This window comes from Schistocerca americana, chromosome X, assembly GCF_021461395.2.
Source record: "Schistocerca americana isolate TAMUIC-IGC-003095 chromosome X, iqSchAmer2.1, whole genome shotgun sequence".
Classification (NCBI taxonomy): Eukaryota; Metazoa; Arthropoda; class Insecta; order Orthoptera; family Acrididae; genus Schistocerca; species Schistocerca americana.
In genome coordinates, this window is record NC_060130.1 from 148683833 (window position 1) to 148710258 (window position 26426).

A 26426-nucleotide genomic window follows, 5' to 3' on the forward strand; every position below is an offset into this window, starting at 1 on the left:
AAATTCTGATGCTAATGTTACTTGTGAAGATATAAGAGGTAGATCTCTGCATGCTGTAAGAATAAAGGCTTATTTGAAATGAGCATCATTTTATACCATGACAGTTGATGTGTGGTCAGGTACAGTTTTAAATCTCTTCAAAAATATGTTAGTTAATTCCCATGTTTTTGACTTACATCTGAATGTGTTGAATGTACTTCATTCTGTGGTGAAGATTTAGTAGCCCTGGGACTTATTTGTTGGTCTTAATGTAAGCCAATATTTTCCAGGTTGCTGCAAAATGGTAGCCTTGTGATATATAACACTCAGTCAAGCAATAAAGGATTTTACTTATGCCAAGCTACAAACAGCATTGGTATTGGACTTAGCAAACTGGCCTTCCTCACTGTCCATGGTTAGTATGGATCTTCTCCTCAATTCTCTATTATGAAACAGACACTCTAAAATTTTTCATTTTAATATGAAATTATGTCTGAATGAAATATGTTTGTTTATGGCATGTGTTAGCTGTTATGTGTGCATCGGAACACTACTGGGTGCAGGGACAGATTTATTATCATTTGATTAATGCATGTACTCTATTTGCTTTGTTTCCTGGGTTAAGTGTGTATATCGATCTTCTAAAATATAGGGGCCATTTATTTGGAATAATTTTTTTAATTGATTTGTGGCATCGTAGTGCACAAATTTTTTTTCTTGCTTTTCATTTAATTCATGTATTAATTACACCTTTCTGTGCGGCTGGTCCTGGTGGAGGTTCGAGTCCTCCTTCGGGCATGGGTGTGTGTGTTTGTTCTTAGGATAATTTAAGTTAAGTAGTGTGTAAGCTTAGGGACTGATGACTATAGCAGTCACGCAGTTCCGGACTGAAGCGCCTAGAACTGCTCGGCCACAGCAGCCGGCTGAGGAGTGAGGCTTGCTGAAGAAAGGCACACGCTTTTCAATAACAACTGTTTATTACAAGAACCAAGCTATGCACAACATCTGGGAATGAATCTCTACACAAATTGAGAACAGCAATGTCTTGAGGAGCAGGGAAGATTAATAGTGACACAGTCCCATGAGGCTGTGAACTCATAGTCATTCCCCTGATGAGTAGCTGCTGCACTGACCACTATATGGCTGGGGACTCATAGGCAGTCAACTGGTGAGGAGCAAGAAGCCACAATGACACATCCCAGGATTAGATGAGCTCATTGGCATTCACAATTATTACTGCAAAGCGGTGCCCTGACTAAAGTGCAGCACCACATGTCACTCAGGATCAGAGCAGCATGGCACCTCAGCTGCCAGCAGGAGCAGCAGAAGGATACAGTTTTATCAGTATCATGTGAGCACATGACTGCGTAAATTAGTGCCTGTGACTGTAGCACTGTGGGCTCTGATTTGCACAACTCATAGTGCTGAACCTGGTGTAACCCCCCCCCCCCCCTCCTAATGCTGTGGCAGTTACTGATGCCTTGACTGTACTTAGTAACTTGCCTCTTCTATTCACAAACAACTGCCATGGTGAGACATGGTCATACCTGGCCCACAAAACATATGCCCTAAGTATGTAGTGAGCAGCCCTGCATAAACCACACAAATGTGTCTAAAAAAATACTCAACACCAAAGAGAGCTTCATGCTGGTGTGATGAATGATTTTTGAGGAACACTGTCATTTGGAGTGAACAGCCAGTGGGGCCCTTTTTCAGATTCAGTAGAATTTTACATAGAGATGCATAATCTAAAAGTGCATAAACAAACTGTAACATAATGCTTGTCACTTGTGTGAATGTTTTCTTATTTTTGATGTATGAAGGATTTATGTTTGAGGCAGTGTCACTCTTTTATACAGGACTGAATGGCCATTCATTTTTAAAGGTATACATTTTCCAAAGTATTGCACATGCAAATATGATCATGAATAGAGCTGTTAACTCATCGAGTCTGCACTGTGCCCACTAGTTGGTGTTATTATTGCATGCCATGACAAAATGTCAACAAAACAAGGAAACAGTTTTTGTGTACTGGATTATGTGTGATGCTTATCTGTTGTAACAGTACATTATCCACAGAAGAGGATATACAGAAGAGAGCTGTCATGTAAAAAGAGCATTGTGTGTTTTTGCTGACACAGGTAGGGACACAGGTTGTCTCTGTAAACAGAAAAATACCATTCGATGAAATGTGCCAGATGCAATTTATGGAGCAGGAGTGGGAAAGGTTTTATGCAGTTCAAAAAAATGAATGGTCTGCACAAGCCACAAACTTGGAACACCACAGAAAACTGAATGGAAGATTTTTGGATGGTAGTGTCATTTCAAATCATATTGTCTGCAGCTTGTGCAATGCTTAAAACTGGAAAATTATGGCCAGTGACTTCAGTTTTGCATTACAAAGTAGAAAGCACTTGAGAATGAACATTTTACCTCCAATCTGATTTTCAGCTATGGAACAACCTTACATTTATGTGGAAAGCTTGGTCACCATAATGTGAAAGTGTGGGGCACTAAGAATCCTCATGAAATTGTGCCACATGAACAGGATTTGCAAAAGATTAATGTTTTCTGTATGGTGTCACAGATGAAGCTGTGTGGGCTGTTTTTCTTCCATGAGGAGGCTGTGACAGGTATCTCTTACCTTGAGATATTGCAGTTGTGGTTGTTTCCACAACTGCTTTTTGATTCCTAAAATCTCATCTTCAAACATGATGGGGCACCTACCTCATTGGAACATCAGTGTGTGTCCCTAGAAAAACTTTTGCATTGCTGGATTGGGCATAGTGGTGAAAATGATGTGGCCCCATTTCCTTGGTTCCCAAGGTCACCTGACGTAATGCCTCATAATTTTTTACTTTTGGGGGTTCATTGAGGACTTACCATCACTGCCAGGAACACTTGAATAGCTCCAAGAACACATCAGTGCTGCAGTGATGAACATTGACAGGATATTCCTACATAAGGTATGGAACGAACTTGACTATTGATTGGATATGTATTGTGCAACCAGAGAGGCACTCATAAAACATTTGTAGAGTGCAAATGCAAACTTGGTGAGTTTATGGTTCTGTTAATGTGTCGGTCATAAATATGCATGTAATACTTTGGAAAATATAGAGAGCTCTGAAAACAAATGAATTATTCATAGTAGCCCTGCATTTAAACAGTATTATGTGAGGTTATGAGGACACACAAACCCATGGAGAGATTGTGAAGTGGAACACATGTGATAGTAATTGTGATCTTCATCAGGGCTCATTACTTTTACATGGCAGTTGCCTAGGTGAATATCCAGTTGCAACATTCTTGCCTGATTTGTTGAATGCAATAAAGACGATGTGCTGTGCAAGGATATCATATTCATGAAAAACTAAATTGAAACAATAAGAAACAGTCTGTATCACCAACACCATGAATATATCTAGGAAAGTAAGTACTTAGGTACAGAAGATGCCAGTGGTTTTGCTAACATTTAAAATACCAATCCTCTTTGAATCCATCACAGAGGTTCTACATTCACAGAGGCTCTATGTAACAAACTAGTTAAGATGCTTCAAATTCCATTGTTTCAGTCATACAACAGTGGCATGTGGAAGGACTCACACTCTTATTGCAAGTGAATGATCATGTTTTCATTTCTCCAAGAATTTCATCTCAAGTACATTGAAGTCTCTGTGCCTGGATTGCATAGTCTCCATAATGAGACTGATCTTAGAGGGGAAAGGTTTAAAGGTGATGTGGCTGTATCCATCAGTGATGAACCCTATCACCAGCATCTTGCACCCAACAGTCATGGTAGGGCACATGCCAATCATTCACCTGCCACTACTTCAGGTACTAGACAGTGAGGTTGTAAATTAATTTGTCCCTTTTGTAGATCTTTTTATAAACAACGTGCCCTCTGGTATGCTCTGACACTCACACAGACAATCTTCAGAGAGATGACGTTTCTGATTTTTCACTCCAGTGGCCATTTCACAATCTGAGCACATAACAGAGAAATCCATCACTAGAAAGAAGCTTCTGAAGTAGATGCTTGGTAAATTATTTGGTGGTGGTGGTGGTGGTGGTGGTGGTGGAGTTCGTGTTGGTTGTGCTTGTCATCATCTTCTTCTTCTTCTTCTTCAGATGGAGGACAACAGTTCAACTCTGCATCCAGCTATCTTGATTTAGGTTCTCCATGATTTCCCAATATCACTTAAGGAAATGCCAGAATGGTTCCTTTGAAAGAGCGTGGCTGATTTCATACCCCATCCTTCCCTGTCCCCAGCTGGTATTCCATCTCTAATAACCTCATTGTCGACATGACGTCAAACTCCAGTCTTCCTTCTTTTCTTCTTTCCTTCCTTCCTCCTGCAGATGGAAGACTGGTTTGATGCCACTCTTCATGCTAGTCTATCAAGTGCTAGCCTCATCATCTCCACATAATTACTTCAACCTACATTCTTCTATCACTCGATTCCTTCTTTTGGTGAAGTTAAAAACTAAAATAAACTCCTCCTGAACAGGCCATGAAGGCCCAACAGTACCAACCGGCCACCGTGTGATCCTCAGACCACAGGCGTCACTCGATGTGGATACGGAGGGGCATGCGATCAGCACACCGCTCTCCTGATCGTATGTCAGTGTCCTAGACCGGAGCCACTGCTTATCAATCAAGTAGCTCCTCAGTTTGCCTCACAAGAGCTGAGTGCACCCTGGTTGCCAACAGCGCTCGGCAGACCAGATGGTCACCCATCCAAGTGCTAGCCCAGCCTGACAGTGCCTAACTTCGGTGATCTGACAGGAACCGGTGTTACCACTGCGGCAAGGCCGTTGGCCCCTTTGGTGACGTTAGCCATCAACTTATTTTATATCCAGTGCAGTTCAGTACCTGTTAATGATACTGATGGAAGAAATAATTGCTGCACCAAGAAGAAGTTGTGTAAATGGAAGTTGGTAGGTGTATTTCTGTATCTGAAAGATGCCTGTCGAGATTTTGCACCAGTCATACAAGAGTGGCACCAGTAGTGCTGTAAGTTTGCTGTAATTGTCATGAGTGTTAGTTACCTTTGAGATTGGGCATGGTGACTAGATGTTAGTCAAGAATGTTTTCAAAGTGACAAAGATGGCATTGTTAGCAACTCACTGAATTTGAATGAGGTTGTGTAAAAGGGCTAAGGGAAGCTGAATGTCCCTTCTATTATATTGTAGAAAGACTTGGCAGGAATGTAGTCACTGTACATGATTAAGAGGACACAAGTTGAGGTAATGAACCAACCTGTTTGCTTGCTAGGCACACTCGGCCTACACCTGAGGTTATGGTCTGAGGTGTCATTTTGTAATACATCAGGAGCAGTCTCATCATTATCCCATACAGCCTGACTGCCAGTATGTACATCAGTCTGGTGATTCGACCTGTTGTACTACCACTCATGAACAGCATCCAGTGGGTGTTTTCCAACAGGATAACACTTGTTCACATACCACTGTTGTAACCCAACATGCTTTACAGTGTGTGAGCACTTGTCCTGGTTGATCGCCAGATCTGTCTCCAGTCAAGAAAATATGCTACATCAGCAGACAACATTTCCAGCATTGTCCACAACCAGCATTAACTATCCATGTACTGACTGATCAAGGGCAACAGGCATGAAACTCCATCCCGAAAATTGTCAGCCTGCACCTGTACAACATAATGCATGCATCTTTCATGCTTACATTCAACATTCTAGCAGCTAAGCTGGCTATTAATTTACCAGCACTTCACATTTGCACTGGTTTACCTCATGCTTTCATTAACCTGCAGTCTTGCAGTGTTAGTAACTTAAATATGTTACCTAGATAAATGTATTCCCAAAATTTCATTATCCTACATTAATTATTTTTTGGTGCCGCAATTTTTTTCCAACAGTATATTTATCCAGTCTATCCATCTATTCTTTAGTGTTCTTCTGTAGCACACTGTTTATTGTTCATATTTCTCTTCTGTACAAGGCTACACTCCAGTCAGATACTTACAGAAAAGACTTTGACACCTTATTTTATATTCAGTGTTGACATTGTTGCTCCTTGAAAGGCTGTTGCCAGTTTACATTTTATCCTTCTTTACTTCAGCCACTGTCAGTTATTCTGTTGCCCAAACAATAAAACTCATCCACTGCTCTCACTGTCTCATTTCCTAACTGAATAACCTCAGATTCAACTCATTTAATTTGACTACATTTGCTTTTCTTTTATTGATATTGATCTTATCTCTTTTAAAGATTTTGTTCAGATCTTCCAAGTTCTTTCCCACATCTGATAAAATGGCAATGTCATTGACAGACATCACAGTTCTTGTTACATTCAACATTTGTAGATTTGGATAGTCTGTCTACAACTCAATGAAAGCAATATTTAATTTGGCCAATATGTTTTGTTTATCAGGGCACTGTCAGTAGCTGTGTATGGTGATACTGTTGGGAACAACATTATGAAAAGATGGATTACTACTCACCACATGAGGAGCTGTGGAGTTACAGACAGGCACATTGAAAACACTAATAAACGTTTAAGCTTTTCAGTCAAAAGGGCTTTTTGGAAATGGAAGGCGCGCACACACATCCACACAATCACATCTAACAAATAACATGGCCCCTGTTTCCGGATACAGTGGCCAGTGACTGTGTGTGTGTGTGTGTGTGTGTGTGTGTGTGTGTGTGTGAGCGTGCTTTCTATTTGTGGAGTAGGCTTTTTGCCCAAAAGTTTAAATGTAATCTGTTCATTGTGCCTATCCACAGCTGAACAGTAGTAATTTATCCTTTCCATATATATATATATATATATATATATTTTATCCCATCCTAGATTTTACAGTGTTTGATACTGTTTTACGTATGTTCTTGTTGAACTGCTGGTGAAGCTGCTGTTTTTACTTTTATATAGCAAGAATAAAATATCACTAAATAATAGAGGGAAGACAAAGAGATTTTGAGGAGAATTTTTAAATGTCTACCTCCCCACAAATTTCAGTTTGTATTGTATTTGTATTGTAATAGATCATCTCCCAGGATTCTGGGTGAGATGAGAGATGTCATTTACTGATTTTTGAACAACTGTTGCCATACTACCATAGATATAAGCTAAACAATATTGGATAGTGACTGCCATCAGTGACAGAAACTAACCTTTCATTATCACAGAACCATTGCCTTAGACTGGGAATGAGCAACTTTTGGTGATTGCTGGCCCTGATACACATACTTAATATCACTGGGTGCTTTCTCACATCATGTGAGGCAGTGCTCCTAGTGCATAAAGTCAAAACTATAGCGTCCAGGATGTTAATTTTTATGGGGTAACAAATCAATATGAATGGCACCCCTTTCACAACATGCCATGCCAAGAAATTATGCATCAAGACAAAATTTCTAAGAGAACATTCAATTTATGTTCACGCCATCTTCAGATGTTTACATGTGTTTACACTTTGTGAATATTGTTCCTTTAATTATGATGTTTTATAATAACTGCCTTAAAAACTTCCATTACAAAATCCTGCAATGTTATTTGCTGTATTTACACTTTATCAACAATCACTAACAAGGGAACCTCCCCATCGCACCCCCCTCAGATTTAGTTATAAGTTGGCACAGTGGATAGGCCTTGAAAAGCTGAACACAGATCAATCGAGAAAACAGGAAGAAGTTGTGTGCAACTATGAAAAAATAAGCAAAATATACAAACTGAGTAGTCCATGTGCAAGATAGGCAACATTTAAGGTTATGTGAACTCAGCAGCGCCGTAGTCCCATGGTTAGCGTGAGCAGCTGCGCAACGAGAGGTCCTTGGTTCAAGTCTTCCCTCAAGTGAAAAGTTTTAATTTTTTATTTTCAGACAATTATCAGAGTTCAGGCACTCACACATAATCAACTTCGCTCTCCAAAATTCCAGGACATGTTCAGATTTGCTTGTACATATGCAGGATTTGACGGTCTACACACGGAAAAATTTGAAAACGTTAAAAACATATGTTTTGACAGAGCACAGAGAAAACTGTGCGACTGTGAAACTGTTGCATTCATCTGTTGCAGTTTATGTGACACACTTCTATGTTTTCATCACTTTTTTGGGAGTGATTGTCACATCCACAAGAAAACCTAGATCGGGCAAGGTAGAAGTTTGTATATTCGCCAAGTGTGCAAGTTAGGTGGGTCGACAACATATTCCTGTCATGTGATGCACATGCCATCACCAGTGTCATATAGAATATATCAGACGTGTTTTCCTGGATCAAATGTTTTCGGTTCCCATTGGAGAGGCACGTCCTTTCATCTACTAATCACACGGTTTTGCGGTGCGGTCGCAAAACACAGACACTAAACTTATTACAGTGAACAGAGACGTCAATGAACGAACGGACAGATGAAAACTTTGTAAAAATGAAGTATGTAAACGTTTCACTTGAGGGAAGACTTGAACCAAGGACCTCTGGCCCCACAGCTGCTCATGTTAACCATGGGACCACGGCGCTCCTGTGCTGACATGATCCTTGATGTTGCCTATCTTGCACATGCACTACTCAGTTTGTATATTTTGCTTATTTTTTTCATAGTTCCACACAACTTCTTCCTGTTTTCTCGATTGATCTTTGTTCAGTTCTTCAAGGCCTATCCACTGTGCCAACTTATAACTAAATCTGAGGGGGTGTGATGGGGAGGTTTCCTTGTAAGTACGCAAATATTACACTGGCTAATAACTATGCGCTGAATAATGACAAGGTTGGCGAAACATTACACAGCTATTAACTCTCCAAATGCAGGGTCCTATTACTGACAACTGAATGCACTCTGGCTCAGAGCTAGTCTGACTCAAGAATTTTTGTGTGCAATGGAGAAGATGCAAGTGGGCTAGGCCCCACTGGCAGCAACCTGACATGTCCATATCTGGGGGCCGGGATGCTGGCTGTGGGCAATGGCAGCATGCTTGCTTCACCCAACCGCTACCGGTGCAGGATATAAATTTTGTGGTGGTGGACCACGCAAGTGCACCACTACACCCTTACACTCTTCCGTGGAGCCAGTATCAATGGCGTTGGTGGACAGAATAGGAGGACCACACTGGCGGGATCTCTGCTGATGGATGATCAGCACAGGCTGGGAAGCCACTCAATCCTCCCTGGTGACCTGATAGCGATGACAGTGGTGATGGCACCAGCACAATAGCAGCTGCACAGCAATAGCATCAGCTTCCACTTTAGATGCCAAAGATGGCCAGACTGATTCTAGAACTTCTATATCAAAGAAGGAGAGTACATCAGACAACATATTTAAAATATCATTTGATAACACCTAATGCCAGCACTGCACTGCAAACCATTATATACTAATGGGTCTAAATAGGAGGACAGCCATGACTGTTTTGTGATTCACCTCATCTTGTCCCAGAGTGAGCTTCAAGCCATCTAGATCATGCACACAGCAGTAAAAAGCAGTGCAGTCCACACACAACTTCCTAATATGTGTGCATCTAAGGAACTTATGTTCTGCTGGATTTCAGAATGTGTGGGAACTAGGAGCAACCAACTGCTGCTGCAGCAGCCAATCAGGCTTGCACACTATATACAGTGGCATGGTGTAAAGTCCCCCCCCCCCCCCCCACCCCCTGTTTATACTGCCCTCACTCATCATTTGGAAGAGGAGGGGCTAGAAACAAGAGGCAAAAAGCTGTCACCTATTGGGGTGTGCAAAATTCTATTTAAAATGTTCAAATGACTGGGATTATGACTTCCACCCTGTTTTCAGAGATCGCATGAAAAGCATCAAGTATCTTATGAAACTTTGATTACGCAGTTTCAACTGCAGATTTTTCTAAAGAACACTTAGTAAAATACTTAAGTGAGCTCTAACATTTTTCAGGGGACACAGGGTGCTGATGTGTGCTGTTGACTTATGAATATGCTGTACATCACAATGAATAACAGCAACTGTGATCTCATATTTTAATGGAATTATTGATCAAAGATTTTGTTAAGCTTTCTTCAGTTGATAAGAAACTACATACATTCTGTATAAATATTGTGCTTATTAAGCAAAACGCAAGTTCATTAATGCAGATGATGAGCTCACTAAATTTTTAATCACAATATTAAGGTGTGAACACAAAAATTGAGGTACCAATTTTTAACGTTAATTATACATGGAGGTCAATGAAACTTGTATGATTTGAAATGTGCTTTCTCATAGATGTGCACAAAGAAAAAAATCATATATGTTCTAGCCATTAATACTGGTGAGAGGAAGCAGATGCTTTCATATTCATAACTCTGATGATACCTTCTGTATCACATATTGAAATCTCCACTATGTGAAGACTAAAAATTGGAGTGCTACCAACTTCTGCCTTGTGTACTGATCAGGTGCTATGGTAAAAATGACACAAAAGTAATTACATTTTATGAAATCACATTCTGTAGATGTTCATCTTTAAATATTGCAAATACTTTATTTGAAGTAACATACACTTACAGGGCAGCTGCAATGCCACAACAGCTATGCTGCTGATGTTGCCAACAATGGAAAGTGAAACGTAGTGACGAAGCAGTCCAGGGCAACAGACATTGTTTATTAGCGTCATTTTCTCATTTACTTTTGTTGAGGAGTAAATGGAAGTAACTTTATGTCCCTTTGTTGTCATAACCACAAAATTTGAAGTGTCCCTAATTTTCAGTTTCTCCATTTTGAATATGTATGATATTTTCCCTTATTATACGGAAAATATATTTGCTTTGGGCTGTTCCTCAAAGAAGAACCCTGACAGGCCAGAAAGAAAGACAAAGAGCTAGAAAGACAAAAATTTTGCATGGAAAAATTAATAGGAATAATGTGGATGTTCATAATGATAATTATGTTGTTCTGAAATATACTGTAATTCCAAATAATTCTGAGAGCTATAATTGTTGTTTGATGAATTCACAGTGCAGCAATTGTAATGCAAATTGTTTCACATTTGTGGTTTACTTTATGCAATACAATAGAACTCTCACAGTGTTTTCATAAGGGAGATGTTAATTTGCCGCTGTTAACACAAAATTTATGTTTCAGTGCACTGTATCAAGAACTCCTTCAAGTGATTGAAGAGTTAAAAAGAAATCAAAGGGTTATTTCCAGAATACTGTAACTTCAGTGCAGTATTTCCTATGGGTCAGAGCAGAGGCTCAAATTTCATTGTTTCACGTGGAGTGTATGCCGTGACATTTTTTTATCATAGCTCAGATCCACGGACTCAGTTGGTCAAATTTTGACTGCAAGTGATACTAATATGTTTAAATTTTCTGGATTCATCTTCAGTCTTAACAGTTACATTCTTCTATCATTAATCTCATGAAAATATTCAGCAGTTGTTTCAATAGCAAACAATCCACAATTAACGGGAATGTCTCTGTTGACAACTACAAAATGTTGATCAAATCACTGTTTCAGTCCCGGCAAGATTTACTGCAGGATACCAGAATGTGACAGCTTTGAAGGGTGGCACAGCAGTTCTTGATTGCACTGCTGAAGGAGATAAGCCAGTTTCAATTACTTGGTTAAATAATGGGCACCAGCTTGACAGAAAACTTTACTCAAATATCACATTGAAGGAAGAGGAATCAGAAAATGAAACATCTTCAAGACTGACTATCTGGGATCTTCAAAGAGAACATACTACTACTTTTGAATGTGTGGCTTCAAATAACTATGGAAGTGACCAGCTGGAGGTAAAATTGATAGTACAAGAGTCTCCAGAACCGCCAATAAATGTCCATGTAAATAATTTTACCAGTCGCTCAGTAAAACTGAGTTGGGAAGAGCCGTATAATGGAAACAGTGCCATTACATCATACATCATCCAATATAAAAATGTGTCAGGTATGTTTGTTGTGTGTAATTCTCTCTAGTTTGGAAGAAATATGTCTTCATTGATGTATGCTTATCTCAGAAACAGCATAATTCTTACCAGTGTCTACACATGTTGACAGTGCCTTGGAGCCTCGATGTTCCACATATTGAGGTGGACAGACTCCAGCAGGTAGCCTCACTGAGTGACCTCATGCCAGCACATGTGTATCACATAAGAGTTTTTGCTGTAAATGCTGTTGGCACATCTAATTACAGTAATATTCTCACAGTAACAACAATGGAGGAAGTTCCTGAGGCTCCACCACAATATGTCCGAGTTAAAATGAAAGATTCAGAGACTCTGCTTGTAAGTTGGAAGGTAAAAACAATAAGCATAGCACTTTAGAATTATAAGGGAAGTAATATCCTTTAAATTGTGCTACACAGGTTCACTTTGTTGGGTGGAAGGCATTTTTATGCCTTCAGAAGCTGCCAGAACACTGTAGAAGCAATTGGAACTGGAATACGACAACACATTGCCTAGCACACAGTCACTCAAATATATGTCCTTTCATTTTGTCTGTGTGTGTCTACATTTGAACTGGAAAATCCAGGATGGAATGTATCAATATTATGAAAAGGGAAGTTGCACTCACCACACACACACACACACACACACACACACACACACACACACACACACACACACACACACCTGTTAAGTTATTATTACCAAATGGTGATAATCACACCTTGTCAAGTTGGTATACAATGCAGAGGAAAAAAAAAAGGCCACACGCAATTATCAAAGCAGTGAATTGTTGAAAGCATGATATGTGACACATGTTTACAGCTGTATTTTTCCAAGTTGTCACTAATATAATGAAGGAAGATAGGATTTTTGTGTTAAAAACATTTTATAAAAGTGGTGCTACTACAGATGTTAATGAATGGGGAAGACACCTTATATCAGAATCACCATTTAGACAAACAGTGTGTGACATGTGAAATAGATCTGAAGAAAATTAATTTGTTACAGATGTACCAACAACTGGCTGCCCAACAACAGTCTTGACAGAGGAAAATGAACTGCAGGTATGTTAAGCTGTGACGCAAAGTCTGCAAAAATCAACCAGGTGATTAGCAACTGAGCTGGATTTATCACAAAGATCAGTGCGAAGAATGTTACGCAAATGGAAGTTTAAAGTTTACATTCCACTTTTGAAATGTGGGTTGCTTCAAGATGATCCAGAGCAATGTCTCTAGTGTTATGAATTGATGCTTGATCAACATCACATGATCCTAACCTATTTAATAAAAATGTGTGGTCTGACAAGACCAATTTTAAGTTAAGTGGACAAGTTAACAGACATAACTGTACTTACTGGTATACTGGCAATCACAATCTTTGATTAGAATGACCACTAAATCACACTGGTGTGAGTATTTGGGAGGCAATATGATCAATTGGCATACTTGGACCATATTTTTTGAAGCAACAGTGACAGGAGATAGCTATTCAGACTTACATGGTACTGGGACTTATGACTTGTACTGAAAAATTTCAAGGAATTTACTTTCAACATGATGGTAGTTCTCCACATTATACCATGGCTGTCCATGATTGTTTGAACGAAACTTTCCAGAGAAAAGTGATTGGTTTAAGTGCAGATATTGACATGCCTCCACATTCACCAGACATCACGCCCATGGATTTTTTCCTATAGGTCGTCATCAAGAACTTGTTTATTTTCAAAAGTCTCAGACCATTGCAGAACTAAAATAATATATAGGTGATGCATCTCATGATTTGGACAGTGATACCACATTATGCCCTGGAGTATGTAACAATATTCCAAAAAGACTTCAAGTATGTTTTAACCCTTTCCACTCCAATGTCGAGTGCCACTAGGCATCACGAAATTTGTTTTCCGCTCCGATGTCGAGCCTCATTCGACACGACTTTTCGAAGCTCTCAGACGTATTTTGAGTCTACTACGCATTACTGCTGCAGTGTGCTGCCATCTAGGAGAACTAGTGTTAACTCAGTGTCGAACAGTAGCAGCTGTGTTAAGTCAAAGATTGTAATTATTACCTTCAAGTCCACGTGCTCGAAATGGCTAGTTCTTCACGTACAGTCCTTTCTGAGGAAGAGATTTTAGATCTTTTAGAGCAATCTCTAAGTGAAAACAAGAGTGAAAATGATTTTGATTATGATAGTGATTCATTTCAAAACAATTCGAGTGACAATGACGAAGAAAACAGTGACAATGTGCATGTTTCTAGTGATTCAGCAGAGGATTCGTGGCGAATGTGGAGCGACACTGACACTGACTTCACAAATTTTCCTTTTGATGAATCAAAGTGTGGTTTTATAACGGAAGGTAGTTCTGTTCCATCATCACCTGTCGGATTCTTTCAATTATTTTTTACAGATAACCTATTTCAACAAATAGCAGATGAAACGAATAGGTATGCTACATCAAAAATACGTAAAGTGACACCACTTCCACAACATGCTGCATGGTGGGACTGGAGAAATGTTACCATGGAAGAAATGAAACGCTTCCATGGTGTGCTACTCAATATGGCATTACAAAAGTATAAGAACTTGCAGGACATTTTTTTCAAGAGAATGGTTACAATCATCCAACTTCTTTCCAGACTGTTTTAGTCGCCGATGATTTATGCACATTTTCTGGGCACTTAACGTTTCTAATCTGATGAGTGCTACACATGTCAACAGTCAGGTTCAGTCATGTCTGAGTAAAGTGACAAATGTACTGAATTACTTGTCTGGTACGTTTCTCGAAATTTATCGACCATATCAGTATTTAGGTGCTGATGAATCTACAATATCGTTCAAGGGTCATGTATTATTCAAAATGTAAAATCCTCAAAAACCAACAAAATGGGGACTCAGAGTTTATGTAATTTCAGATTCATCAAACAGTTATATCTGCAGTTTGATACCCTATTTTGGCGCTGTAACAACTGAGTCATTGATGTGTCCACAATTGAAATTTTCTGAGAGAATAGTTCTTCAGCTGCTAGCTAATATCAGAAATTCTACAGGGCAATCAGGGTATCATTTGTACACTGACCGTTTTCATACAAGTGTTGCATTAGCTGATGAGCTGTTGAAACAGAACGTGCATCTGACAGGAACGATTCAGGCCAATCACAAAAACCTTCCGGCTGCAATCAAGAAAGGAGCTCTGCGTCTAAGAAAGCATGAAATAAAATGCCTCTGCAACAACAGAATGATGGTTCTGGCATGGCAAGATAAACGAACAGTTCTCATGCTTTCTACAAAAGCCAACAACTCAGGGTCACTTATAGAAAGGAGAAACAGAAAGGGAAGGGAAGAAATAAAGAAACCAAATGTGATTATTGATTATACTTCAAAGATGGGTTGAGTTGATTGATCTGACCATTTTATTTCCAGTTACGGTTTTCTAATGAAAAGTCTCAAGTGGTGGCAAAAACTATACTTCTGGCTGTTGGAGGTAGGACTTGTACACAGCTATTTACTATACAAGAACCACTGCGAGAAAAACAACTTGACAATACCGTCTCACAAAGCATTCCATAAAAGTGTTATAAGAGGATTAGTTGCCGAAGAAAGAACTCGAGGACAGAAACGAGGACGTCGTTCAACTTCTGATGACGAGGAACGCTTGAATGGAAAGTTTCACATAATCAACAAGCTTCCTGGGAACAAGCATAAGGATTGCTCAGACAGAAAAAAGAATGGTGGCAGGCGTGAAACTGTGTATTACTGTGAAACATGCTCATGAAACCCAGCTCTCCATCCTGAAGAGTGTTTCAAAAAATACCACACAATGGAAAGTTTTGTACTGTAAAAGCTTACGTAAATATATGAATGAAAGCACACATTTTGTTTTAATGTATACCCCAATTGTTGGCCAGCGGCCACATTGTTTCCACAAAGAGATCTGCGCAAATCTCTGCGGTGCACTGCCGCCCAGGTAGCGGCGATTTAAATAAGAGCGCGCGGAGTCGCCCTGTGTCTGCCTCATGGAGTGCAAAGGGCGAATGAAGAAAGAAAACAGTTTGAACATAAAAATAATTGTAAGTATTGTTTGTATTTCTAATGAAACATACACTCACTCTAACAACAAAATCAAACAATGGAAAATCAAGGATTGAATGTAACAATATTACAAAAAGAATAGTTGCTTCTCACACCATTAAGTGGAGATGCTGAGTCGCAGCTAGGCACAGCAAAAAGACTGTCACACAATAAGCTTTCAGCCAACAAGGCCTTTGTCCAAAGTAGACAACACACACCTCACTTGCATGCCCCCCCCCCTCCCCCCCCCCCCCCCCCCCACACACACACACACATGACCACAGTCTCTGACAGCTGAATCTTTTGTTTTAGTCTGTGTCCAGTGACTTTTGCACCACCCTGTATATATAAAATTAAAGAGCATATTCAGGTGATTACTTAATCTTGATGGACAGAAATTATTTTTCTATGCTCATTTATATATTTGAGGTACAGTGTAACGATGGTTGTTAATAACACTTTGCTAATTACAGCAGAATGAACTACTCTTCATCGGCAGTTTTTGGTGGTATAAAATATGACTTCCATATAAGGAATATAATGCTGTGTTATATACACTAGTTTGTAATACCTGACATTGTCAGGTGGAGGAAATACAGCAATCTGTATCATTTGTTAAAAATTTTTGATAGTCTTGATCACAATAGAAAATGAAACTACAGTTTGCTAGTTGCAGGTGTTTGTTGATTAACAACCATATTTAAATCTATGAAAATAAAGAGAAAATTTCCTTTCAGTTAATGTGAACTTAACAGTCTTTAAAAAAACATACATTATTTAAAGAATATTAAAACATAAATTAATATGATTTCTACCACACTAAATGAAGGATCAATATCTGCATACCATGTTGACCACAACATCATTGTTACGTAGTATAACTCAGATGTATGGCAATGAGTTGAAAGTTACCTTTCAGCTAATGTGAACACTTAAAATTTTTTAAAACATACATTATTTATAAAAATATTAAAACACAAGGATGATAAAAAGATATACTAGGCATAGTGAGGAATTTATGATAACACTGGCCACATCATTGTTGCTGAGTGTAACATGTCAGTAGTACAACACTGGCCAAAGCATGACTCATATTTAAAACCATCAGAAGGCTTTGCTCTGTGCATGTTTGTTCACATCCACCATCCAGCACAAACTTGTGTGTGTGCTTGTATGTGTTCATCACAAGCGTGCACAGAGACTGTTCTGCTGATCGTTTTAAATGTTAACAATCATGCTTTCACCATTTTTTGATGTTGGTGTGTTACAGATAGTAAAAATTATGAGTATTTTATTTTGGTACAGATTCCTTAATAAGTAAAAAAGTTTTTTACTATAAGTTTGTTTGCATGGCCGTCATCTGTAGCAAGGATGAAAATATTCATTTTGTAAATAAAAACTGTCTCTTTCATGCTACAATGTATTTTATTTGTTCCAGATGTGTTTCATCTTTTACTTTAAGCATCTTTGGTGGAATCTAGAATGATAGAACTTTATTTTTATGTGATATTTGTAGATTATAAAAAAATTCATATCTTGTTTTTTACATTAATAAGTGATCAGTTTTCAAGTTTTTGGATGGCATCAGCATTTCCTCTCTTCTGGCCACATGCTGGAGGTTGAGCGATAACTTCACTTACAAGACATGAGCAGATATTCACATTAAAAAAATTTCTCTTCACAATTTTCATTTCCTTTGTACTAATTGCTGTGGAGCACTATTATTCCTCTGTCACCAATCACCAATATTTTGCCAAAAACTGTGATTTAAAGTCATAACTACCTTGTGTTCACTTTTTCTCTTTCTATTTGGTTTGTTTATGTACATGTTGCCAATCTAAAACGTATATGCTGAAAACTAATGTCTGTTCATTTCTGTTCTCTGTTATTATGATAATAATCCTCTGTTGGAGTGTTGTTCTTGTTATTTTATCTGCTGATGTAAACAGTGAGTTCTTTGTCCTGTGTACTTGACCATTCAACAGTGTTTTATTTTCTGCTTTGGTTTTTTGTATGTGGCAATTTTCTTGCAGGCTTAGGAGGTGTCTTTATTGTTGATTCTAATTATTTTCATGTCTTCCTCTCTGGAGGTTGGCTTATGATTGTGTTCTCTCAGGTGTTGTGCAAACGTGGAGTGGTTTGTACCATACTTTCAGGCTCTCATGTGCTCTTTGTATCTGAAATCAAGCAACACAAGAGCCTGGAAGTATAAAAAACCCACTCCACATTTGCAGAACTTTTGACAGAACTCAATAACAAGCCAACCTCTAGAATCAGCAATAAAAGCACCTCCTAACCCTGCAAGAATATTACAACTCACTGTTTACATTAATACATAAAACAATAGAGTAACACTCCAACAGAGCATCATCATCATCATAATACCACCCAACCCTTTCCTTTCACTCTTCCATTAACTTCTCCACAAAACATTTAAACTAAAACTAACAGAATACCAAAACTTTTAACCACTCTCTGACAGCCCACATTCAACTTTCTACATCTCTCCTGCCTAACCAACCCCAACCCCTCCCCTCACCTCCCCACCCCTCTCCTCCCCTCTCCTCTCCACTCCTCCCCTCCCCTCCCCTCTCCTCCCCTCACACACACACAAACACACACACACACACACACACACACACACACACACACACACAAACACACACACACACACACACACACACGCACGCACACACACAGATATAAAGAGAACAGAAATTGATGGTAGTTGTCAGCATATACTTCGTTACATTCCTGACATGTAGGTAAACAAAACAAATAGGCAGACACATAAAGTGAACACACAGTAGCTATGAATTTAAGTTACAGTTTTTAGTAAAATATCTACAGCTAGTAACAGAAGAATAATAGTTCTCGACAGCAATTAGCATAAGGAACATAACACTTATGAAGAAAAAAAATTGTAACATGAATATGTGCTTATGTTTCGTAAATGAAATTATAGTACTACTTCCAGCAAGTGACCAAATGAGAGGAAAAGCAGACGCCAGACAAAAGCTTGAAAAACGGTGACTAATCACTTATTTATGAAAAAAAGAGAACATGCATTTTTTTATAATCTTCAAATAGTGCATATGAAAACAAAATTCCACTGAAAATGCCTTAAAGTAAAAGGCTAAATGTCTCTCAAACAAATAAAATACATTGCAGCAAGAAAAAGGCAGTTTTTAATTATAAAATGAAGGTTGTGCTCCCTTTATTTTACCCCTAATGTCTTCAGAATTTCAAAGAGAGTATTCCAGCAAACTTTGTCAAAAGCTTTCCCTAAATCCACAAATGCTGTAAATGTAAGTCTGCCTTTCTTCAATTTATGTGCTAAGATAACTGTATTATTGATTAGGATGGTCTTATATGTTCCAACATTTCCTTGAAACCCAACCTGATTTTCACAATGGTCAGTTTCTACCAGTGTTGTAATTCTTCTGTGAATATTAGTGTCAGTATTTTGCAGCTGTGGCTCATTTCACTGATGGCTCATTAATATCCTCATCTGTCAGTATCTGCTTTCTTTGGAATTGAAATTGTTATGTTCTTCTTGAAGTCTGATGGTATTTTGCTCATCTGATACATTTTGGGTACAGGTTGAAATACATTTGTTGGAAGGGCCTCAATAACAATGTTATCCACTCTAGGCAGTTTGTTTTGAGTTAGATCTTTTAGAGACCTGCAAAATGCTCCTTGCAGTGTCATATCTCTCATTTCATTTTCATTTACCCCCTCTTCCCAGCCCATAATATTGCTTTCAGTTTTTTTCTTATATTGACTATATGTGTATTCTTTCCACCTTTCAGCTTTCCCTTCAGTGCTAGCCATCTACACCTATATCTACATGATTGCTCTGCAGTTTACAATTAAGTGCCTGGCAGAGGGTTCTTGGAACTACCTTCAAGTTCTTTCTCTCTCATTCCACTCTTGATTAGTGCACAGAAAAAACCAGCACTTATATCTTTCCATGTAAGGTCTTCAAATGGTTCAAATGGCTCTGAGCACTATGGGACTTAACATCTGTGGTCATGAGTCCCCTAGAACTTAGAACTACTTAAACCTAACTAACCTAAGGACATCACACACATCCATGCCCGAGGCAGGATTCGAACCTGCGACCGTAGCGGTCACGCAGTTCCAGACTGAAGTGCCTAGAACCGCAAGGTCACACCGGCCGGCTCCATGTAAGGTCTGATTTCTCTGATTTTAATATGATATCATTTCTCCCTAAGGGCACCAACAAAATATTTTCACTCTCTGGGGAGAAACTTGGTGTTGAAATTTTGTGAAAAGGTCGCGCTGCAGGGAAAAATGCCTTTGTTTTCATTTTTGTCAGCCCAATTTGCGTATTATGTCCAGGCCATTCTCTCCCTTATTGGACTATAATACAGAACAACCTGCCCTTCTTAAACTTTTTGATGCCCCCATCAATCCTGTCTCATGCTGATCCCACACTGTACAGTAAGACTCCTGAAGAGGGTGGAGAAGCATTGCGTTGGCAGTCTCTTTAGTAGACTTGTTACATTTTCTAAATGTTCTGCCAATAAATCACAGTTTTTGATTTGCTTTCCCCCATAACATTATTTATGACATCACTCCAATGTAAGTTATTTGTGATTAATCCCAGAATATTTAACTGAATTTGCCATTTTTCGCATCACATAGATATCTTGTCTAAATTATTTTGCAATTGGTTTTGATCATTTGATGACTTTATAAGATGGTAAATGACAGCATCATCTGCAGACAATCTAAAACATATGAGAATCTTAATTGCATTTGTGAATATTGTTAAACTTTGGCAGTGTGATGCATTGGTGACAATGAAGATTTGTGCATTGGCTGGGAATTCAACCTGCATCTTCTACTTGATGCAAGTGGTTTCATTGACTGCCTTGGCCATCTAAGCACACTCCCTGGACCGATCCAAGCTTTCACATCACCACTGTCATCTACATCCTATAGCCACATGGATACTGTGAGTTCTGGAGTCCCGTACAGGAAGACACATATGATTAAAGTTGGAGCCTAGTTATTAGGCATGAAATACAATAATGTATTGCTCTAATGTACTTTGAATTGCCCTTCAGACATGCAAGCATGTTGGTGACTTTCCATCAGTTACTACAAACTCTGGCCCTTCTGACAGGTAATCACAAATCCAGTCACACAACTGAGAGGATACTCCATTGCCATGCAATTTGATTAGAAGTCACTAATGAGGAATGCTGTCAAAAGCCTTCTGGAAATCCAAAAATATGGAATCAGTTTGACATCTCCTGTTGCTAGCACTCATTGCTTCATGAGAATAAAAACTAATTGTGTTTCACAAGACCAGTATTTTCTGAATCTGCCATGAGATTTTAATGTTCATGCAGGCACTCCTGGTTTCCTATGGGATTCTTTAATTTACTTATGTGCTGCATTTATCTTTACAGTAGTCATGTACACTTCTGTTACAGCTTCAAATTTCTTGTCAAGTCATTCTTACTCTTCTTGTTTGCACTACCTGTCAATCTCACGTTTTACCTGTCTGTTTCCTTTTGCATCTGCTGAATTTTTATAGTGTCATCAAATGGAACAAATTGATGAAATTATCTGAGGATTTATTGGCCTTTGTCTTTCCAGCTGTTTGAGTCTCTGCTGTCTTATTATTTTCATACTGAGTGAGACAGTGCATTGGTTAGCTTAGTGGACTGACATTCTGGAGGGCTATGGTTCAAATCCACATCTATCTAACCTGATTTAGGTCTTCCATTATTTCCCTGAGATTGTTTGAGGCAAATGCCAGGATGGTTGCTTTGAAAGCACACATCTGACTTCCTTCCCTGTACTTCTTTAACTTGAGCTTGTGCTCTGTCTCTAATGACATCATTGTTGATGGGACGTTCAACACTAATCTTCCTTCCTTAACTATTTCATCTCTCAAAGCTACCCATTTGTCTTCTATTGTGTCTCTTGCTCCTATTTCCGTCAGTCTTTGTGTAATGCTCCCTTTTAAATTCTCATTAACGAAATGTGTCATAGGCTTTAGGATAAACACATGCAGTATTTCATGACAACAAACACATTTTGATGAAAATGATGTCACAACTGCTTACATGTCTAAGAGGTAGCAGAAAAATATTGCAAATAGTAGTTTGAGAAGTGTTACTTTTGAAGTAAATTTACTTCCATGCAAAATGAATTAAGTTACATGAGAGAATGTGCAGTGAACTTGTTAAACCACAGAGTGTTTGTCTCTCATTCGAAACTTAAGACTTTGTGGACCAGTGCCTTAGTGGGCCCAGAAGACCAGCAATTTATGCCATTATTTAAAATTTTACTGGCTTCTTTGTGTTTGATATATCTATTAGGGCAACATACACTAAAAAAGACCAGGCTTCCAGGCTAGTTTTTCATATTTATTTTAGATCTTATGTAGACTGCAAATTATAAAATAACAATGGCAACAGGTAGATCATCATTCAAAACAGTGCAAGTTGAGATTTTGAGCAATTTCACACATTTCTATTGAAGAACCAAAGTGCTTGATGGAATATATTTTCAGGCCGATAAACCCTGAAATGTTCGGTGGACAGCAGTGAAATTTATAATCGTGCTTGTTAGAGATATTCAGCTGCTACAATTTAAGCTTAATTCTTAGGATCCTGTCTAATAACACCCTCAGAAGAAGAAGAAAAGATCAAAAAAATTTGGCAACCAATTTGATTTTTAAAGCTTGGTTTTTCTTGCTGCTATAATATGTATTTATTAATTTAAACCATTAACTTTTCCTCTTTGTGTGTTCACACTACTTTGGGGTGATATTGCTATTGGCAGTGTGTATCACATGTCCTATATTCTGAATATCTGTTTTCATTGGCTGATGAGAGCACCTGACATGCACTATGATTGGCTGACATAATTGCATCACACAGCACAATCTTGATTTCAGTGCTTTGGAAGCTACTGTGCTGTATTCATATTTATACTTTCATAGTATGAAAATAAGCAGTGTACATGTTGCCATGGACCAAAGAGCTTTCCAAAGTGTGTTGTTTATTGCTAGGTTTCATTTTGTAAAGTGCCGGGAAGTTCTGCACTGGTGTATAAAACCTTTACCTTTCAAAGGGTTGATAAGTTTTACAGCTCTGAGAGGAAGTATATTGTCACTTAACATGAAAAAATAACTTTCACCCAGGATATAGTGTATCTCCACCCAGGAAAAAGTGTATTTTCATCCAAGTAAAGTGTATTTTTTACTGGGAAATCAGGGAACAATTTTTTCCTGTCCATGTCTACATCCTTATAACATATGAATCACTCGTATTTATATATGGTAATGAACCCATTGCAGAACTGTGCAACTTGTGTTTATCAAAGTATGTCACTACTTTCTGTAACAAATAGATTTGTATTTACAATATGCATTGTGTTAAACTCAGCCTAAATTTTTCAAAAGTAGGTTTGGATATTTTCCTGTAACTGATGAAATAGTTTTTGTTTGCCAAGCTCTGGGTTGTGAAAGAGAGGTGTAGACACTAATAACATTACATTAAGTGAAGTATAAATGAAACTGCTTTAGTGTCCCCACTAGTGAACATTGCACTGGACACAGATAAGCTGGCATAGGTATCACAGCAGCTTAGTTTGGAAACCTGCTGTGGACATCACACAGAAGTGTTTACCTGGGGGTGGCAGTAAACCAAGCAGGTCAATGCTTACTCTGAGTTCAACTACCGTGAACTCCACCTGGCACTTCTGCTACCCAGAGATTGACTCACATAACAAATTTTGTTTCTTCTCAGGGGGTCCTGTTCACTGGTTATTGTTGAGTCATTGTCAACCCCTAAAGTGCACCAGCTGACAGTGTATTGTAGCAGCATTGTCACACCTGTGCAGATACTAAAATTTCTTTCTGAAAGTAAGCACAATCACTTTATTTCTATTTGAAAAGCACTATGTGGTATGCATGTTGCTTCTTTCATTAATTGTGTGAGAGGAGGAGAACACACAGACTTCAGATTTTGGTGTGAAGCTTATAGACAAACAACAGAGTTCTCTTGGAGAAGAAAATGTTCAGAGCAGTGTACTATACAAATCTTTTTAGGTTTAATTATCCAGTATGGTAAGATAGCTGAAAATATTTTATGGGCTGTTACTCTAAAGAAATATGCGTTAGGAATATAAAGTTATAGGGGCTAGAGGAATGAACATAGAGACTACTTAAACACATAGGAGTAAAGTTACAACTGAGTCTCTTACATCTCTTAAATGAATGCTGGAATATGGTACCTGAATTGAGGAACACAGTGGAGGTGATGCTGCTCCATAAAAGAGGATGAAGAAAAATCTGTAGTAACTGTAGGGGAATAAACCTTCTGGATGCTGGAAGTTAATCAAAAGGCATCCAATTAATGTTATTCTTTAAGTTTTCCTAGGTAATTAATATTCCATCAGGTTTTGGGCTTGCAGCTGGGTGATGTCAACATATTGGCACAATATTTCAATTGACAAACATTCAGTGGTCTTCAGGTGAGTGTAAAACTTATCAGCCAAGACATTGTGGCAAGATGTTGACATCATCTAGCTGCAAGCCCGAAACCTCAGGGAACTGGCAGCTTAATATCAGGAGACACACACACACAAATACTATGCTCTTTGCCAATGACCGAATAGTTATTCAGACTACAGGAAATGACCTTCAGTTTGCAGTACATTGCATAAATTAAAAATTCAGAACTATCATCTAAAAATGTCAGCAAAAGATTACAGTAATGGCCTTCAAATGATATAAGCTCCAAATTGGTACTACGAGGGGCGGTTGAAAAGTCTGTGCAAAGTCCGAGAGATGGCACCACTGGCACATATCAAGGTCATGTTTACTTAGTAGCATCTTTGGAAAGATCATACACATAGTTTCAGTCAAATTGATACATTTCTTTGTGTTTGCCATTCGTGTGAATGAAGGAAGTCGAATGATTGTCAAAAAATAGATGAAAAAGAATAAAATGTGGTGATGAAACATTACTTTATAAGACGAAACACCTCAGGAGACTAAAGAGAAGCTTGATAAGCATTATGGGAACCCTACACCTTCTTAGAACAGTTTATAAGTGGTTTCAAAATTTTTGGATTGGCCATGCGGGCACAAGTGATGAACGTTTTGGACGCCCTGTGGAGGTTATGAGTCCAGAACTGATAAAATCCATGATATGGTGATGGATGACAGAAGAATTAAGGTGCGTGAGATTGCTAGTGCTGTGGACATCTCGAATGAATGGGTGCATTATATTTTGCATAAACATTTGGACATGAGAAAGCTATCCGCAAGATGGGTTCTGATATTGCTCATGCTTGACCAAAAACAGAATTGTATGAAGTGTTGCAAGGATGGTTTGTAGCTGTTCAGGAAGAATTCGCAGAACTTTAACCATCATTTAGTCACTATGGATGAAACACGGATACATTGCTGTACTCCGGAGACCACACAACAATCTAAACAATGGGTTACCAAGGGAGAATCTGCACCAAAAAAAGGCGAAGTCCATTCCTTCAGCCGGAAAGGTTATGGCAACTGTCTTTTGGGATTTGCAAGGGATAATCCTCATTAACTATCTGGAAAAGGGTAAAACTATTACAGGTGCATATTATTCATTGTTATTGGACCATTTGAAAACCGAGTTGCTAGAAAAATGCCGGCGATTGGACCGCAAAATAGTCGTTTTCAATCACGACAATGCACCAGCACACACCTCAGCAGTTGTGGTCGCAAAATTAATGGAAACAGGATTCCAACTCGTTTCACATCACTCGTATTCTCCAAATTTGGCTCCCATGGACTACTATTTGTTCCCCAATTTGAAGAAATGGCTGGTGGGACAAAGATTTTATTCAAACAAAGAGGTGACTGCAGCAACTAACAGCTATTTTGCAGACTTGGACAATTCCTATTATTCTGAAGGGATCAACAAATTAGAACAGCATTGGATGAAGTGTATGAGTGTAAAAGGAGACTATGTTGAAAAATAAAAAAGGTTTACCCCAAGCACATAAGTAGTTTTTATTCTTGCACAGACTTTTCAAACGTCCCTCATGCATGAACAGTCTATAAGACAGGAGGCACAGTTTCATCTGTTAGGTTGTGATATTAACTAAGTACAAAAATGACTCAAATATATGGAAGTGAACCTTAGTCATTAAATATGAAAGAAGAACACAGTTTCCTCAAGGGAAATTTTTGAGGAGAGTTATAGGATGTGTCTTTAGAGACCAAACATAAACAATAGAGAAACTGGACTCAATTATAAATTAATAGAAAAGAGATATGTAGGACAACCAAAGAACAGATCACTTCAATGAAGACAAAACAGGCTGAAGATCTACTCAGTGCTGTGAAGAAATAGAATAAGAAGAAGAAGAACATGAAACCTTAAGCAGCTAGAGTCTGCACATATCACATATCACATTTAATTTTTGTAAGTTCTGATGGGCCCTAAATGGGGGAGAAAAGAAATTTGT

The 26426-nt window shown here is 38.5% G+C and overlaps 1 pseudogene; it reads right to left on the reverse strand.

Moving 5' to 3' along the window:
• Window positions 1–4684: 4684 nt before the first annotated feature.
• Window positions 4685–4802, reverse strand: LOC124557505 (annotated as a pseudogene).
• Window positions 4803–26426: the final 21624 nt, after the last annotated feature.